The 17,115-nt window shown below is 40.0% G+C and overlaps 1 protein-coding gene across 2 annotated transcripts in view; it reads right to left on the bottom strand.

The window, feature by feature from the left end:
* HECW2 (HECT, C2 and WW domain containing E3 ubiquitin protein ligase 2) overlaps window positions 1-17,115 on the bottom strand; it is a 2,117,141-nt gene that overhangs the window by 1,198,343 nt on the left and 901,683 nt on the right. The window contains exon 1 of one of the 2 annotated variants that reach the window (XM_044060622.1): window positions 7,560-7,844. The exons of the other annotated variant lie outside the window; for it this stretch is intronic. The gene's annotated coding sequence lies outside the window, so the exon portion shown is untranslated. Of the gene's footprint in view, window positions 1-7,559; window positions 7,845-17,115 lie in introns of those variants that run through there. 2 annotated transcript variants of the gene reach the window in all.

The raw sequence follows: 17,115 nt of genomic DNA, 5'->3' as shown, positions 1-17,115 counted from the left end.
ACTACTTATGTCCAATACAGGAAGCAAAGCAGCTGCAGCACAGTCCACAGCAAAATTCAGGAATCCAAGGTTAGGTTGAAACATCCAGGAAGCAACTGCAGTCAGTAGCCCAGCAACAGCACCACCAGAGCCGTTCCTTCCAACTAAAGTCAGACAGCACACAGAAACGAATCTCAGCCTTTTGATATGGTTAGTTTTAGGATGCCTGATCACTGTTCCTGACATGCTACTATTGTTGTCTCATTCTGCACTCATCTCCCAAAAGGTAAAGTCAATTTCTCCACTCCATAAACAATCTGACAATGGACACCACAAATATTCACCTCATGCTAGGTAAAAAAAGGTGATCTTCCTGTGCCCTGCAATGCCTTTTTGAAGGCATTGCAGTGGTGTGAAAAGTATTGCTGGCACACGATTGGATGAATTGTGGTGTTTGTCAATGGCTCCCTTTGCCTCAGGAGTGGTTAGCCAACTGGCTGTAACTGCGGTATATGAATGAATCAAAACTTGTGTAACAGAGATTAACACTGTTCAATACAGAACAGTGGAACAATGGGCAATTTCAGTGTTAAATGTGGAGCATTCTACACAATCCAGAGCACTTGGCTGCTCAGTATAGCCATATGATCAGAAAGTAGTAATAGAAATGGTATCACATCTAGTTCTCAAAAAACTGTACCTCATCTGAAATGTCACTAACAATCACAAGCCAGTGTAAGGCACCTTCAAACCTAAGGGCTGCACCACTAAATTATCTGCTACAGTGAGAAGCCACACAAAGGCTACAGCTGATTGGTGGCAAAAAACAAATTCCTGAACACCCACACCCAGCCCTCAGAAGTTAACCACAAATTCAAAACGTGAGGCAAATAAACTTTCCAAGCTTTTAAAAGTCTCCTGCTACTACTGTTCTTTAGTGTCTGCTCCCAAGAGGCTGTTGTCCATCTCTTTAATGTCTTGTCTTCCAATGTATTTTTTTTCAGCTGCCTCAGCAACAATGATGTTTGCTCTCCCCTATCTGGTATGCAGCTATGGACAGCACACCTATTTGACATGCAGCTTCTTGTAAGTCTTTAATTTTACCACACTGGTTTTGATATTTCTAAACCTTAAACTGCTTGCTTTGAAGATCAATCCTATGGAGTGGCAGGATTTTAAGGACACCAAACTCAGATGGCAGAATTAGCCACGTTTTTTTTTTATTTTGTAATTGAAAATAATTTTAATGAAGAAGAAGTGGTACAGTTTTTGTTACGGTTGTCATCCTTTCAATATCTATGCCCAGACATAGGACACAGCATGTTTGTCCCCAGGCAGGCATGGCAGACCCCAGATGATTAACTTCAGCATCTCAGAGAAAGCTGGTTCATGCTGACAGCAGGGTATGCACTTTGGAAGTACCCACTAAAAGAACCTAGGTGATTTGTTGTTATTGATTATTCAGGTGTTTTACAGAATAATATCCAAAGGTAAGGTTATACTTGTGTTTGCACTGCATGGGATTCATGTCAGGTTAAGGTTCAAAAAGGTAAGCACTGAATAAAGACCATCTATTCAGTTGTGACATATACTCGTAGCAGGTAAAAAGTCTGTACAACAATTGAGGAGTCAATGCAGTCAGAAAGTATTCCAAAAATCAAACTGGCATCCTTCTACCCATTTATACAGACATATTCTGTGAAGCCACTGTGCAGCAGTTATGTTAAGAAAAAAACAGCTGTAGAAAGACAGAAACAAATTAATTGTGCAGGGCAGTCAGCTACAATCAATAATCATACTGTAGATAAATGTGGCTGTACAATGCAGAAGGAATGGCTGCTGATAGGTATATGAAGCAGAAAACAATTTGACTGGAAGACCGAGTTGTTGTCCAACATTGTATCAATTCCTTGAGCATTATGGCATGTCAGTACACTTGTGTTGATAAAAAGCATTGTCAAGGCACCAGCGAACCTTACAGACAGGATGTTTGTAACCACATTATCCTGATTTGATATGTTTGTTAAGGGTTTGCCCAAACCCTGATTCTTCATTCTGCTGGGACCCCAAAACTATAAAGCTGACCCTACTGCCCAGTCCAGTGTTTGATTAGTAAATTTCTAGTGTGAAATAATGCTGGACTGGGCCAGCTAGCCAAAAATGTATAAGTTCTTTACATGTAGCTAACATATGGTATACCTCATTTGCTCAGTACTGAACTTATGATATGTAAATTGTTAACTTTGTGGATGTATTCACAGTAGTGCGTTGAAATAGGAGGTAATTAAGGTTGTAATATGCATATTTTTTGACTATTTTGAACTGCATTAAAATGGAGGTAGTTCATGGTTACACTGTTTACACTAGTATCATATTCTGACTGAAAAATATAGAACATTATTTTAGATTGGGGATACCAGAAGGTGTTCTACTTTCCTAAGTAATCTTTGGTAAACTGTGTTACCATCATATGCATTTTAGATCTTCTGTGTTTTACAGACAAAAACCTTACTGCAACCCAGTTTACAGACCTCACTGCCCTGCCATTCTGCTTGTCAGTCATATTAACTATATTAAAATAGGCATTTTAAAAAGTTCTTTTTTGAGGGGGGGGCGGGTATACAGCCCAGAAATTTGTATCAACTAAATTAAAATAGGCATTTTAAAATGTTTTTTAGGGGAAGTGGTTGTTCATCTTGGGAAGGGGGCTGCACTCCACACTCATGAGCTGTAAATGTTCTACCTACAAGGCTGCAACAGTATTCCCTTCCATATACTGCAGAATATGTAAGGCTGATTCAGCCTCAGAAGAAGTCTGTTTAGAGTCTGGTGTGTGAAGGTTCAACCCCTCATCCAACTAGGAAGAGGGCAGTGCTCCTCTGTAAAAATACAAGAGTTGCAGGATTGCATGTATGTTTGCTGTAATGGTATAGCAGGTGCCAGGATGAACGTTAGAATACTTAGCACAGGAAGTTGCATAACACTAATTCAAAGTCAACCCATATTTTCTGTTATGTAGTGTAAATATAGTTGCCCAGTACTGTCAACATGGTGTGAATGCATATGCATGAAGAGAATGTCACATCTGCCTTTGCTTAACTTGTGCATGCACAATTTTAAGAATGGTCGTGGGCCATGATGGGTTGGTTGGTCACAAATCAGAGAGTTGTGCAATTTGTACCCATATAAAAGAAACATATCAGTAAACTATAGGATTTTTTCAGATGTCCTTTTTAATAATCAGGTGTGGACATAACCTTTCAACTGTACAGATTTTCACCTCATAATTTTGATATGTTTTTCATAAAATTGTGGTTTTCTGGGTAAATTAGTAGGAAATCATTAAAGACTGAAGTTAGAAAATATTTGAGTTTCCGACTTCATCCCCTTTAGAAAATTTGTACAAATGCAAAACCTGTTAGTCCATCAACCTTCTAAGTTTGTAAGAGCAATATTTTAAAATTGTCCCTATTTTTGAGTCTTTGTCCCACTTTTATTTATTGCTTTCTCCAGATTTCTTACTCTAAGAGGTTGATAGGTATAGGTATGGATGAGAATGACGGTGGTTTAAACAGAACAATGTGAGACAAAGGACCTTGAAGGGGTACTGAAGTTTGCTACAACAAATTAGCACACAACAGAGAAGCTTGTTTGTAAGAAAACCATCTGAAGTAAGATGAGAAGCTGGCACATCACTGGAGAAAAAAAGGGAATCAAGGTTTGCAAGGGAAGAGTGGAACCCTATGGGAATGTTGGGGTGTATGGTTAACCAGCAGAGCGTAACTGTGGATTCAGGGTTACCGGTGTGTGTCAGTGTACTGTGGCAATAGGGCTGAAACTTGCTGGGGGTCTCCTAACATATTGATAACAAACCTGCTGTCAGATCTCCACAATGGAAACAAGTTCTCCTCACCTGTAGTGTATGCCGCAGAATCAACACTTTGAACCCACTTTATAAACAGTGAGATTAGTGTCCTTTCTCTCAGTTATGTAAAAAACGTTTGTAATATTTCAGACTTAATGAAAAGCATGGGTTCCTTTTTCATCTTCAACATATTGTGCATTGTCTAAATATAACTATAATCATTATTATAAAATGGCACCTATAAAGTAATAAAGCATGTTGAGAAAAATGAAAAAAAACAACAACATGTACTGTATATACACATTTTAGCCACTACTTCAAAGGATACCATTCCATACCTCTCAACTGTACAGATTTTCACAAAAAATCCAGATTCTAAATTCATATTTTTGGTCTGTTTCTCATAAAATTGCATTTTCTGGCAAGTCACTGGCAAATCATTGATGGTTGAAGTTGGAAAATAATAACAGACATTTGAGTTTCTGACTTCTTACCCTTCAGAAAAGTCATGCTACTGCAAATCCTGTTATTCTATCAACTTTCTAAGTTTATAAGAGCAATATTTAAAAAGTGTCCCTATTTTTGGGCCTTTGTCCCCCATTATTTATGGCTTTGTCCAGATTTCTTGCTCTAAGAATCCTTCTATATTCATATTCTAGTTGCTGCCAAAAGAAAACAAATAAGTTATACTTCAGTATATGTCAGATAACCAGCACAGCAGTGATAAAATGTATATCACAAGACTGAATCCTACTGCATCTGTGCTCTGTTTGCTGCCAAAAGGAAACAAAAAAGCTGTAGTTCAATAGACATCAGATAACCAGCATTTGGTAGTGAAATGTAGATCTCACTTCAGCAGCAGTTTCAGAAGTTCTGTGCAGACAGTCCTCTGCGGAAATTAAAAGGACAGCAAACACCAGAGATGCAATGCTCACAAATGTACTTCCTGTTTGTGTTGATTTTTAAAAAGACAAGATTTTAAAGGATTCCTGGATTTCATTTGACTGTTGCCAAGGGTGCAATGGAAAGTGCAGAAAGCCAGTTGGGAAAGCTTTGCATGTGAAATGATACAAGGTAATCACTTAAAATCTGTAAACCATACTGCACAGAAGAAATCTAAATGTTAGTCATCATTCACAACTGAATTGTTACTGAAATTCAACACCATCAAAATGTTGAACAAAATGAACTAGCTCTCCCAGCCTGACTAAATTGTATTTTAAACTGCTCAGAACAATAAATAACAAAAAGTTAATGTACTTCTGAAAAAATGCTGCCATTCCCTCATGTATTGTTTGTGTACCTTCAGGTCTCTTTTGTGTCACTCAGGTTCTAAAACAGTGGCGAGTAGGTCAACAATCTATTTTTGGGGCTACATGGATCTTTGAAAACTCAGGCTTCCCCCTTTCCATCCTCTAGTATTTCTGTCTTTATCACTGCATAAGCTTAGACCTCAAACGGACGTTATTTATAACAGATAATTACTACGTGAATCAGAGATAGTGTTAGCACTATCAAATCAATAATCCCCACGTGGCATGCATTTATACAGAAAGGCCTGAAATGAAGTATCTGTCCTGGAAACACTGCAGTCAAATGTCTCAAAAATAGCATTTTTTGAAGGACGCCCGGCTCAGCAATTATAATCAACAAAGATTTCAAAGAAGACTCCTTTAAAGAAAAATCTTTATTTATAGACAATTTTAACACAAATGCATTAATTGGTAAGCCCATATTTAGACTTCCCAGTTTCAGCACCTAGGGGGCAAGTGCTTAGTGATGGTTCCTCACAGTGCAAGGTTCCCCAGTTTGATTCCCAACTTGGGACTCTCTGGTGGCGAGTATGTGTGTTCTTTCTGGGCACATCAGGGTCAACATTTTCCTCCAACATACTTCAGATGTGCTGGTCCCCTAAATTACCTGTAAATATCTGTGCATGGTGTGTGTGTGTGTGTGTGTGTGTGTGTGTGTGTGTGTGTGTGTGTGTGTGTGTGTGTGCGTGTGTGTGTGTGTGTGTGTGTGTGTGTGTGTGTGTGTGTGTGTGTGTGTGTGTGTGTGTGTGTGTGTGTGTGTGTGTGTGTGTGTGTGTGTGTGTGTGTGCGCGTGTGTGCACATGAGTGCATGTCTTTTCTTATGCACAGGTGCATGGTGTGTCTTACATCCTTCCATTGCTTCTGGGAGAGGTTCTGACTTTTCTGTGACCCTAAATAAGATAAATATGGTTTCAGAAAAAGAATAAATGAATGAGTCACTACTATTAATGGAAAAAGTGTATGTAGAGCATATCTTTTGCAGATTTTTTTCACTTCAGTATTGTTGTGTACAAATCTGCATTTTTACAGCTTCCTGTCATGGTTGTGTGCTATTTTTATGCTACCTGAACCAGATGGTAACACATTTCAAAGGTTTCTGTGGAACTCAAAGCACTGTACCCCTGTTCATACAGCACACAGTGTTCTCATGGTGCTACACAACTACTGGAACTACTGAACAGGAGGTACACACATAAACACACACACACACACACACACACACACACAGACACACACACACACACACTCACACACACACAGATACACTCACACACACAGACAGACACAGACACACACACACACACACACACACACACACACACTCACACACACAGATACACTCACACACACAGACACACACACACACACACACACACACAAACATACACATACACAGACAAAGATTTTTCATAACCTACCTTTAGGTATATTTAATTTCTGGGCTGCTTGAAAGTAACAAAACTGCTTTTTTACAACATATCATCAGTTCTCTTTATTATAGAGCATGTTGGTAGAAAAAAATGTTCATTTCAAAAGAAAAATTAAATATATTAAAAATGCAACTTATTAGAATATCCTAGTTCCTGACATACCATAATTATTTTTTTCTGCATTTGTATGGCATGTCTGTTTAATGTTCACTGTTAAAAAGGAATTTGGTTTTTCATCTAATGCCAGGTTATAATACAATTATAGCAACAAGGTTACAAACAGCAATGGAAAACAGGCAGAGGCCATCTGCATGACATCCTGAGCTGACCAGCATCTAAGTGCCATGAACTTCATGCATCTGTTATCAGTAATTAGTTAGTCTAGTTAGGGTGAAAGACTGGTCTAGAAATAGTGATTGCAAAACAGGGTAAACACTAGATGGATTGCCAGAATATCACAGGACATCACTATACAAAGGGGGGCAGTTTACAGCAGCCAATCAACCAAAGCACAATGTCTTTGAAGGACAGAGATGAAAGAATATATAAAAAAAATAAGTTTTGAAGTTCTAAAATATTAAACATATTTCTACACCTTTTCAATCTCTTTTTCATATTTCCAGCTCAGTAACAGCAGACACTGTATTCATATTTTACAAAACACTCCAATTTCAGTCAGAATTAATCAGAATGTTTGCCTCACTCTGCATCCAGACAACATGGATCAGGACATTCTAAGGTCCAGTGTGTCCATCTGTAATTCATAAAATGGTCAGGCTACTTTAAATTGATGCAATTCAATTCATGTAAGTGCAACTTACATTCTTACAGACTTGTAACAATATATTCTTACAGGTAAAACAACAGTGGGTGTAATATCTATGAACAGCTCACGATAAAATGAAACCATTTACAGATGCCACAACCTGAATCAAAGGACTTTATCAGCTACATAAGGTGTACCATCCTTACCTCTAAGTTAGCAGGAAGTAGTAACAGAATGTAAAATGCACCCATTGACAATCCTTTTAAAGCTGTTTAATGAATTATGGAAAAGAAGCTCAACACCAAAGACAGGACAAAGTCATAGTAAGTGTTAACATCCAGTCTCTTGTCATACATTTTCCACAGCCTATTTCCTAAGAAGCAGCTACTGTATGGATTTCTAAGAGCATATGCAGCATCCCAAAGTGATGTGCTTTAATGATTCCTCATTTAGTTCCAAAAAGAAAAACATGGCCAGAAGAACACACCACAGCTCAGAAGTAAGACAGTCTCAGACAAAAGTAACAATGTCCTCCTGCTTTAATCACAGACTCCTCGCAATTAGATGAAGCTTAGAGAGATAAGAATAATGTTTTTTTTTAACTCTTCTAACTCAGGCCTCCCTTCCCTAAAGAGTACAGGATGTTATAGCCCCGTCCTCCCTGACTTCCTTCCTATAGATTTCCACAGCTCATTTCCACAAAGAATACAACAGCTGCATAGCTGTCAGCTCACGTCAGTGTGTGTGTCCCACCAAGCTCTGACACACATAACTAACATAGGAATGCCAAAAAGCTCTTGCATAGATCTGAACACTCCTGTTCCATATACTATCATACAACATGCACCACACTGGATTATAAGTGTTAAGGAACAAATGTGCTGTAACCAAAGTACATTACTTACGTTTCACAATGTACAGACTAAGATGTCTATAAAGTATATTAATGTGCATGAAGGAATGATTTATTGATTTTAAATGCTTCAACAGAACAGGCAAAATGAGTTGCAGACTTGACAGTGGCTGAGCCGGATGTGTACGCTTAACATTCCAGTAAAAGCAAAATGGCCAAATTTGCAACATATCAAAGCCCATAAAAAGACTCAACAATCTAAACTTTATGTTGTATGTGTGCATAGTCTGTGCGGGGGGGGGGGGCACACATGCAGACTGCTGTAAAGGTAGGAAGAGGGGCAAAAAAATAAATCCTATCAGTTTCAAGGAAAGGAAAAATAGACTTCATGCTGGAGATTGGATACAACAGAGTTCTAAGTAAGAAAATTATCAAAGTAAAGTGAGATATAGCAATATAAGAGATCAGACTGCATGCTGGTGACAGAGAAGTTATAATAAAGAAAAGTACCGATAGAAGTTGGGATGCAGGTATTTAAGAATTCAAAAGAGGAAACACTGATGGAGGCTTATGAAAAATATAAGTACCTTTTAACTTCAGATTAATGCTGCAATAGGGCCAGCAGTGCAGGTGGGGGGTATTTGGTAACTATATAAACAAATAAATAATTGCTTGATTGGTTTTTATTTGTTAACCAAGAAATTCAGACTGGGCAGAAGTTTTATTTTCAGCAGAGGCCTGGGGGGAAAAGCTCTACAAAAAATGCATTTTTACAATGAAAAACAGTAAAAAAATATTTGAGGTAATATTGAGGTAAACAGTAAATACATATATCATGTACATTAGGAGTTATATTATCTTACATACGTCAAAGACAGGTTAACACTTGATAGCTGGAGATCCAACAACAATGATAATGCACACAGATTCAGTATCTAATACTGACATAAATAAGGTAGGATGTCAGCAGAGCAGGAACAGAAAATAGGAGGAGGAGAAAGGATATAAGCAGAACAATCAAAGAGGAGAGGTTAAAGATAACAGTAGACAGGTACAGAGATGGGGTGGGTAAGGAGGGGGCATTAGTAGAACAGGATTAAGGATATAAGCAGAACAATCAAGGAGGAGAGGTTAAAGATAACAGTAGAGAGGTACAGAGATGGGGTGGGTAAGGGGGGGGCATTAGTAGAACAGGATTAAGGATATAAGCAGAACAATCAAGGAGGAGAGGTTAAAGATAACAGTAGACAGGTACAGAGATGGGGTGGGTAAGGAGGGGGCATTAGTAGAACAGGATTAAGGATATACATTAGCTGGAGGAGCAGTAGTGGGGTCAAAAGAAAGAGAAAAAGTAAGGGATAAGAAAGGTGACAGTCCAGGTGATTGTTAGAGAGACTGGTAATTGAAGAGAAACAGAAAGAAGAGTGGTTTTAGTCAGGATGGGAGCATGAGCATAGCCACGAAGAAGTTAGATGTTGTTTTAAGTTGCGCTGGAGACATGGTAATGTTGTCTTGTTTTACAGTGGGTAGGATTGAGTTCCATTCCTTAGCAACATAGGTAGAGTGAAGTGACTCACCTGTACTGGTATGAGACTCGGTCCTGGTCAGGAGGTATTTGTTCTGTGAGCGGAGATTCCCAGGATGGGAGTAGTGTTTGAGGATGTTTTATAATGATGAGCAGGTGTCAGATTTGTGTATTATTTTGTGGGCAGTAAGCAGATGGGAGTGGATAAGGTAATTATTTAGTTCAAGCCAGTGTAGTTGCTTCAGTGCTGGATACCAGGAAACCATCTATTACAAGCACACTGATCTTAACAAAATGAGAAAGACAAGAAAAGTGAAGAATGTGTGTGTCCATCTGAGTGCACACATTGTGAGTGCCTTTGAAGATGAAGATGAGAGCTCAACAGGAAAAAATGTGCCACTGAGTACAGAAAGTACCTGAAATACTTGCTTGAGGGATGGAAAACAACACAGATATCAGGTACATGTGGAAAGAAATATATCAGGCCAGAGATACATCATATGCAAAAGGGGGGGGGGGGTGAAATAGGACCATGAATAAAAGCAGACTCATCCAAGTAAACAAATTAATGCAATGTGTTCATGAAGGAGGGGGATAACAAAGGCAAGGGTCCAAATCTAAAGCCCAAAGGGCAAATGAAGGCATGCACTGTGGTTACTCTCAGGAATATGATATGGTGTAAAATTCAATCTCTATTTACTGCGGAAAGAACAGAAAATAATCTGTCTTTTCAATAAGTCTTTGTTATGCCAGGACTGGTTCATCAAACTCACTTAAACAACTTTTCACTGTAGTCCTTTTTCTGCAAGAGAATGTTTTTTTTTTTGCAATGACCAATTTATCCAACACTGGGTACTGCGCACATGCCCATATACTCACACATTATCAGCAGCAATGGAATGTGTAGGCATGCAAACGCATGGGGTAAACAGCATGAAGTCATGTGCAGACACCCCAAGTGATGTACATGAAAATGAAAAAGCTGTGAGAATGAAAATGCCTAACACATCATTCTTACAATTTTTTGCTACTCACCTACAGATTGACAACCTATCCAATAGGTATTTGTGTTTGTGTGTGTGTGTGTGTGGGGGGGGGGGGGGGTAGTCAGCTGACTGTGGATATTCAGCCAGACTAAGTGGAATATTGCACCTGAAGCTACAGGTGGCCCCCTAATGATGATTTTCAGGTGATTACCCCAGCTGTCTATTCGATTTTGTTTCACATGCAAACATACACACCAGTAGCTAACTATTCTCATATCTCCTTTTTCTCTGGAGATGTTGTGCTTTTTTATTGAAAAGTGTTTAGCCAACCGTTTGTCAACAGCCGAAAAGCTGTCAGGCATGGGCCCTGCAGTACCACATCCATTGTGACCAGCACTTCAGTGACAGATAGGAAAATCTCACCCGGGTGAATCAAAGTACACTGCATGCAGCACAGTCAGTACTATTTATCTGTGCCAGGCTGCACCTCTCAATCTCTGCCACAAGATTTGACTGAAGTTGAAGTGGAACACCACAACAGTAATCCTCAGGAAATCTAATCATTCAACATTTACAGCCTCCATCTCAAAGTGTACAATAAATATGGGCTCAAGGCCATTTGGTTTACTGTCTTGCCAACTCTTGGGGGCCCAATACTTGGCTCTGCTTGCTGTCTTCATTCAAGGGATCCTGGAGATGTAAGCCTGGGGTCAATGTCACAGGACTCCCTAAGGCATAAATGGAGTAAAGCTGTAAGGTGCAAACTTCCATCTAGTATCTGGCATCATTCATCATCAGCCCCCTTTTTCCCATTTGGCATCCTTCAGCTCCAAAAAACTAGCTGTGGACATGACTATGATACCATCATCTTTGAGTGGCAGTATATTAAGGGTACCTGAGCTGAGGAAGAATATCCTCAGGTTTATGATATAAGCCTTTCACTAACCCCCTATGCGTTTGGTTGCTTCAGGGCTTTGTTCTTAGGCAGATATATAACTTCCACATGAGTCATCTTGGAAGTATATTCCTAGATAGTCCTGGATCCTAACAGTGTCAGTAGCTCAACAGATATCCCACTCACCTTTGGTGCTAGAAGTTCAGAAGGCTGTGGATTTTATTCACACCCAGATACTTGGATTAATTTTCCAGCACTGACTCTGCAGTGTAGCATAAGAGGGTGGGGGTGCTTCAATCCTAAGTGTGCCATACTTCGGAAGAGACATTAAACTAAGGACCATCTGTCTGATCTGGTAGTAGTTCAAGTGGATGTAAAACATCCCATAGTACTTAATGAAAAAAAGAGTAGAAAAGATCCCCTAATCACTATGAATATCACCTCAGTCTTCTCTAAAAAGAGGCCATTGGCTTTCTGGGACTAACCCAGTCAACAAAGTAGAAATAAATAATCTCTGAAGCTAATCTACATGACGTGGACTCAATCTCACTTATGTTAGCCACTGCCTTGGCTATTGGTATTGCATATGGGTCTAGTGGCTGATTGTGCACTGTGCTCCACTATAGCTCATGTGTGTCCTATGCTTGCACAAAGCTGACAGCACTGCCATTACATTTATGGGCCCATTCCTTAGCTAGCACTGGTATTCCTTGCTACTAGACAGCTTCTCCTTATAACAGAGGTGGCACATGGTGCATAGTGTTCTGCAGCTGTCTATGGCTGCACCGAACAAGTACATTCTTGCTCTTTTCAGGCCAACACAATTACATTAGTTCCCTGTGAAGCTTCAATGCTTAAAAGAATAAATTTCACATATCTTGAATACTTGTATTATTTGCACAACCTTTTCACTGGCATTAGAGAATGGCTTCCAGCTACATAAATCTTTCTTTGAAAATAAGTCCTAAGCCCCTGGCCCTCTGAGAAACCGTGTGCTTGTCACTAGTCAACTACATGGAAAAGTGACCTCAATCCCCCCCCCCCCAACTCTGAATATACCTGGCTATCTACTGACCTTCAAAGTGATACAAGGATTGCTGTCTAGCCAGGAACAGGAGGAAACCAATAAAAATAATAAAACATCATCACAAGCTTTATTAGTCAACTACATGGAAAAGTGACCTCACCCCCCCCCCCCCGAATATAACTGGCTGACATTCTAGCTACTGACCCTCAAAGCAATACAAGGATTGCTGTCTAGCCAAGAATGGGAGGAAACCAACAAAAATAGAAAAAACACAATCACAAGCTTTATGTACGTGCCCCAATTGTTTCTTCCTCACCTGATGTTAAAATCATTTTTTGTCTCCTTTTTTTTTTGCAAAGTAATCTACTCTGTTTTGTGCACACATATTTCTCTGCTCACTAACCCCCCCATCACCACCACCTTTCTTCCACCCCCACTGAGTATGCATCTCTGTCCCTAGTCTCCGTATCACTTTGGCACCTAACTCACTTCAGGAAAGAGTGCTAAAGGCTAAGACTTTGCTGCCCATCTCCTCTCTTTTTTTAAACCAAGGGTTCACTTCATATATTATCAACATCTGGCTTTAGTCACATAGTCTCTCCACTCTAAACATTTTTCTCACTGATAAACTATAAGTGAGGCTTGCACTTAAGTTTTTGTTTTTTTGAAGCATAGGGATCTTCTACTCCTGGCTCTGCCTGCTCCTTTCGCCCTCGCACCACTCGAGCTATTGCCGCTCCCCTCCCCCATTCCCACCCCCCTTTCTTTGCATATATACTTACTCACCACACCCCTTCCTCCTATCCAACCAATCACCCTCGCTAACTAATCTAACACCTGCTTCACTCCTATAACCACTCCCACCTATCTTTCTCCTCCCTTACATTCTCACTACCCCCCTTCCCCTCCTCACTAACTCCTTCTCATTTCTAGTGACACCTTGTCTGCTTTTACTACTTAGTCATTGCATTATTGACTCATCTACCGCTCTTCCCTCTCCCTACCTACTCTCTAGTTATGTGGCCACTCTATCTCTTCACCACCTTTCTCTTCTTCCTCTCTCTAACAACCTCTTACCATTCACCACTCTATCAATCCCCTTCACCTACTCTCCCCTATACTCCTAACACTAATACTATCTCTTACTCACAATTAATTTCACCATCTCTCTTCTGTATTTCACCATCTGACCTCTTCAAAGCTCCTACTTGTTCTAACTCGTCTCTCTCCTCTGGTCAGAAACCTAGATTTCCTACCACCCTGAACTTACTCTCTTCTCACTTTCTTCAACACTCTTCTTTTGGATGGTGACATCCACCCTAACCCAGGGCCTCCTACATCTTCCTTGCGCAATATCACTACTCATACCCTCCCCATCACTTACCCCTTTCTACCAGCAATTCCCCTTCCAAATCTCTAAAAATCTTCTCTCTAAATATTCATACAATTGTGAATAAAGTAACAGACCTGCACTCCTGGATATCTAACACATCTCCTCACATTCTTGTCCTATTAGAAACCTGGCTGAAACCACACATCCTTAACACAGAAATCCTACCTCTAGGTTATAATATCTTTCACTCAGAATCAATAAACAGGGAGAAGGGGTTGCTATTCTCTACTCTGAGCTACTTAATCTGTCCCCTCTCTCCATCTCTGTTCCTTGCTTCTCACCTGCTGGAATACTCATCGTATATTGTTACCTCAACCCTCACAAAAAATTTGCCATAGTCTCTATATACATTCTCCTTGGCGATAATATTCCCATCCTAGAGAACTTCCTGTCCTGGATTACTCACTATATCCCTTATGAAACTATCATACTTAGAGACACTAATATAGATGGACTAAACTATCCCACTCATCCCCTAACCATAGTCTTAACCTTCATGGTTTTCATCAACACATCTCCACCCCTACTAGAATAAACAAAAATTCCTCATCCGGACCCATCCTTGACTGGATCCGTACTTCAGTTCCTCACCTCTATCATAATCCCAGTATACTTCCCAACTCATTGAATGACCACTCAACTACCTTCATACACAGATTCCCCCAAATCTCACCTAAAGACCCTACTTACAGGGTATGCTGAAACCTTACCCACTTCAACCCAGACACTTTTAACTCCAAACTATCTGGCATTAATTGGTCCTTCCTCTATCACCTCCCTCTCAGTGAGGCAGTAAATTCCTTCAGTAAGATTTTCCTTGACACACTTGATTCTGTTGCTCCATCCAGAAAAATCAGACTCAAATCCAACTATGTCCCCTGTCTAATAAAACAAACCTGCTTAATCATGTAGAAGAGATTCTTCCTAGAAAGCCTGAGTTAAAACAGGTCTCCTCTCTTACTGCAGACATACACAGAGCTCAAACACCTGGCTAAAAAAATGTCAACAAAGACAAGAGATTTTTTTTCCTGTAACCAAAGTAGCCCACAAAAAAATCCACAAAAATTCTGGACCACCATCAACAATCTACTCCACCCAGGTAACCCCACTACTCCCAACCCCTTTCCTAACAACACTGCTTCTGAAACTGCCTCCCTCCTAAACTATTTCATAGAAACTACTCAAAACCTCACAATTAATGCACAAAACAGTACATCTCACTCAACATCTCCACTACCCCAAAACAAAACTCTCCCCAGTGCTTTTTTTTTTCAACCAGTCCCAATTACTACAATTAAATCTCTCCTTAAACTTAAATCCTGCTCACCCTCAGCAGACCAACTACCCCCTCATTTCCTAAAAGGAGCTGCATAATCCATCGCCTACCCTGTGTCTATTATTAACCATTCCATCTCAGGAGCCCTGGTCCCTTATATTTGGAAATCCTTCTATACTATCCCTCTTCACAAATCTGGCAACTCTACAGATCTTTCTTGCTATCCTTTCTCCACTACCCAAATTCTTGGAAAAGTGCATCCATATTCAGCTAACAACTTCTCGATAACAGTCTCCTCACTCCTACCCAACACGGCTTTAGGCCTCACCATAGCATTTCTACTGTATTACTGTCATTTACCCAAACACTAGCTGAAGCCCATGACAAAAACCTCCTCATTTCCAGTCTTTCCCTCAATCTTTCAAAGGACTTTGATACTGTCTCTCATTCTAAATTTCTAACTAAACTCTCAGACCTACATCTCTCTACCTCCTCCATCAACTGGTTCTCTAGCTATCTCTCCAGCAGGCAGCAATCTGTCCAATGGCAAATTGTCCTCTCTCCATTCCTCCCTGTTAATACTGGAGTTCCCCAAGGATCAATTCTGGGCCCCCTCATGTTTAATATATTCACTAATAAACTTTACTCTGCTACCAACCTCTCTACACTTCTACAGTACGCTGACGACTCCATCCTCATTACCTCTACCCACAACATCCCTTATATACTAGCTCTCACTCAACAAACCTTTTCCTCTGTCAAAACCTGACAGTCTGATAACCAACTCATATTAAATCCAAAAAAAAAAAAAAACTCCTCCACTTCCTCCCTAAAACACTTGCCCAGCACAAAGCCTCTTTCTCAATATCCTCTCTCAACACCACTATTAAACCTAAACCCCATAATAAACTACTTGGAGTTATCATTGATGATCATTGACGATTGACAGGGTCCCAATCTACATAAGACAGAGCCCCTCACTATCACTCTTCAAGAGGAACCTTGATAAGTGGATGGGTAACAGAAAGTTCACACCGGGGATCACACCAACAGCACTACTAGATAGGGGCCATGGGTACTAGCTGCTAGTACAAGGGTCTAGGGAACTACTAAAGGGGCAGTGAATACCGCACAATGTGGCTGGGCTAATATATGCCTTCGGGCAGATAGCCCAGTACCAACCTATGACCCTATGAACCTATAATTAAAAATTGATATTCATATTCAACAAAGTATAAAAATGACCCACCAGAAACTTGGACTTCTTTTTCGTAATCAAAAATTTCTGTCACCCTCCTCCAAACCCTCCCTCACTCAGGCCCTACTCCTACCCTGCCTTTTTTACACTGCCCCTGTCCTTACTCATGTTCAAACATATCTTATCACTAAACTAGAGCAAACCTATAACAAAATTGCCAGATTTGCCACCAACCATCCTTACAAATCTCACCACTGTCTTGCCCTTAAGTTACTCCAATGGCCAGAATTCTCCAAACAGCTACTTATACCCCAGTTACATATTGCACACTCTATCCTATATGAACCCTCATCCTGTCCCTCCATCTCCAATTTAGTCTCCACTTATATCTCCCTTTGTCACCTCCGTACTGCCAGTAAATGCCTCCTTCAGTTATACAAACTCAACAAAAACATTGGTAAGACCCTTTACAAATACTCTGTACCCCATGTTTGGAACTCACTCCCTTTCAACATAAGAAGTATTCAGCATAAATACCTATTTAAGAAAGAACTTAAACCTTTTCTCATGAAGATTTGGTCATACCGTTGTCAACCCCCCACTTGAACT

This window comes from Protopterus annectens, chromosome 2.part0 (assembly GCF_019279795.1).
Source record: "Protopterus annectens isolate FY-2018-M chromosome 2.part0, PAN1.0, whole genome shotgun sequence".
In the NCBI taxonomy this organism is placed as follows: domain Eukaryota; kingdom Metazoa; phylum Chordata; order Ceratodontiformes; family Protopteridae; genus Protopterus; species Protopterus annectens.
The sequence above is the reverse complement of the archived record's forward strand: the minus strand, read 5'-3'. Positions and strand labels throughout refer to the sequence as shown.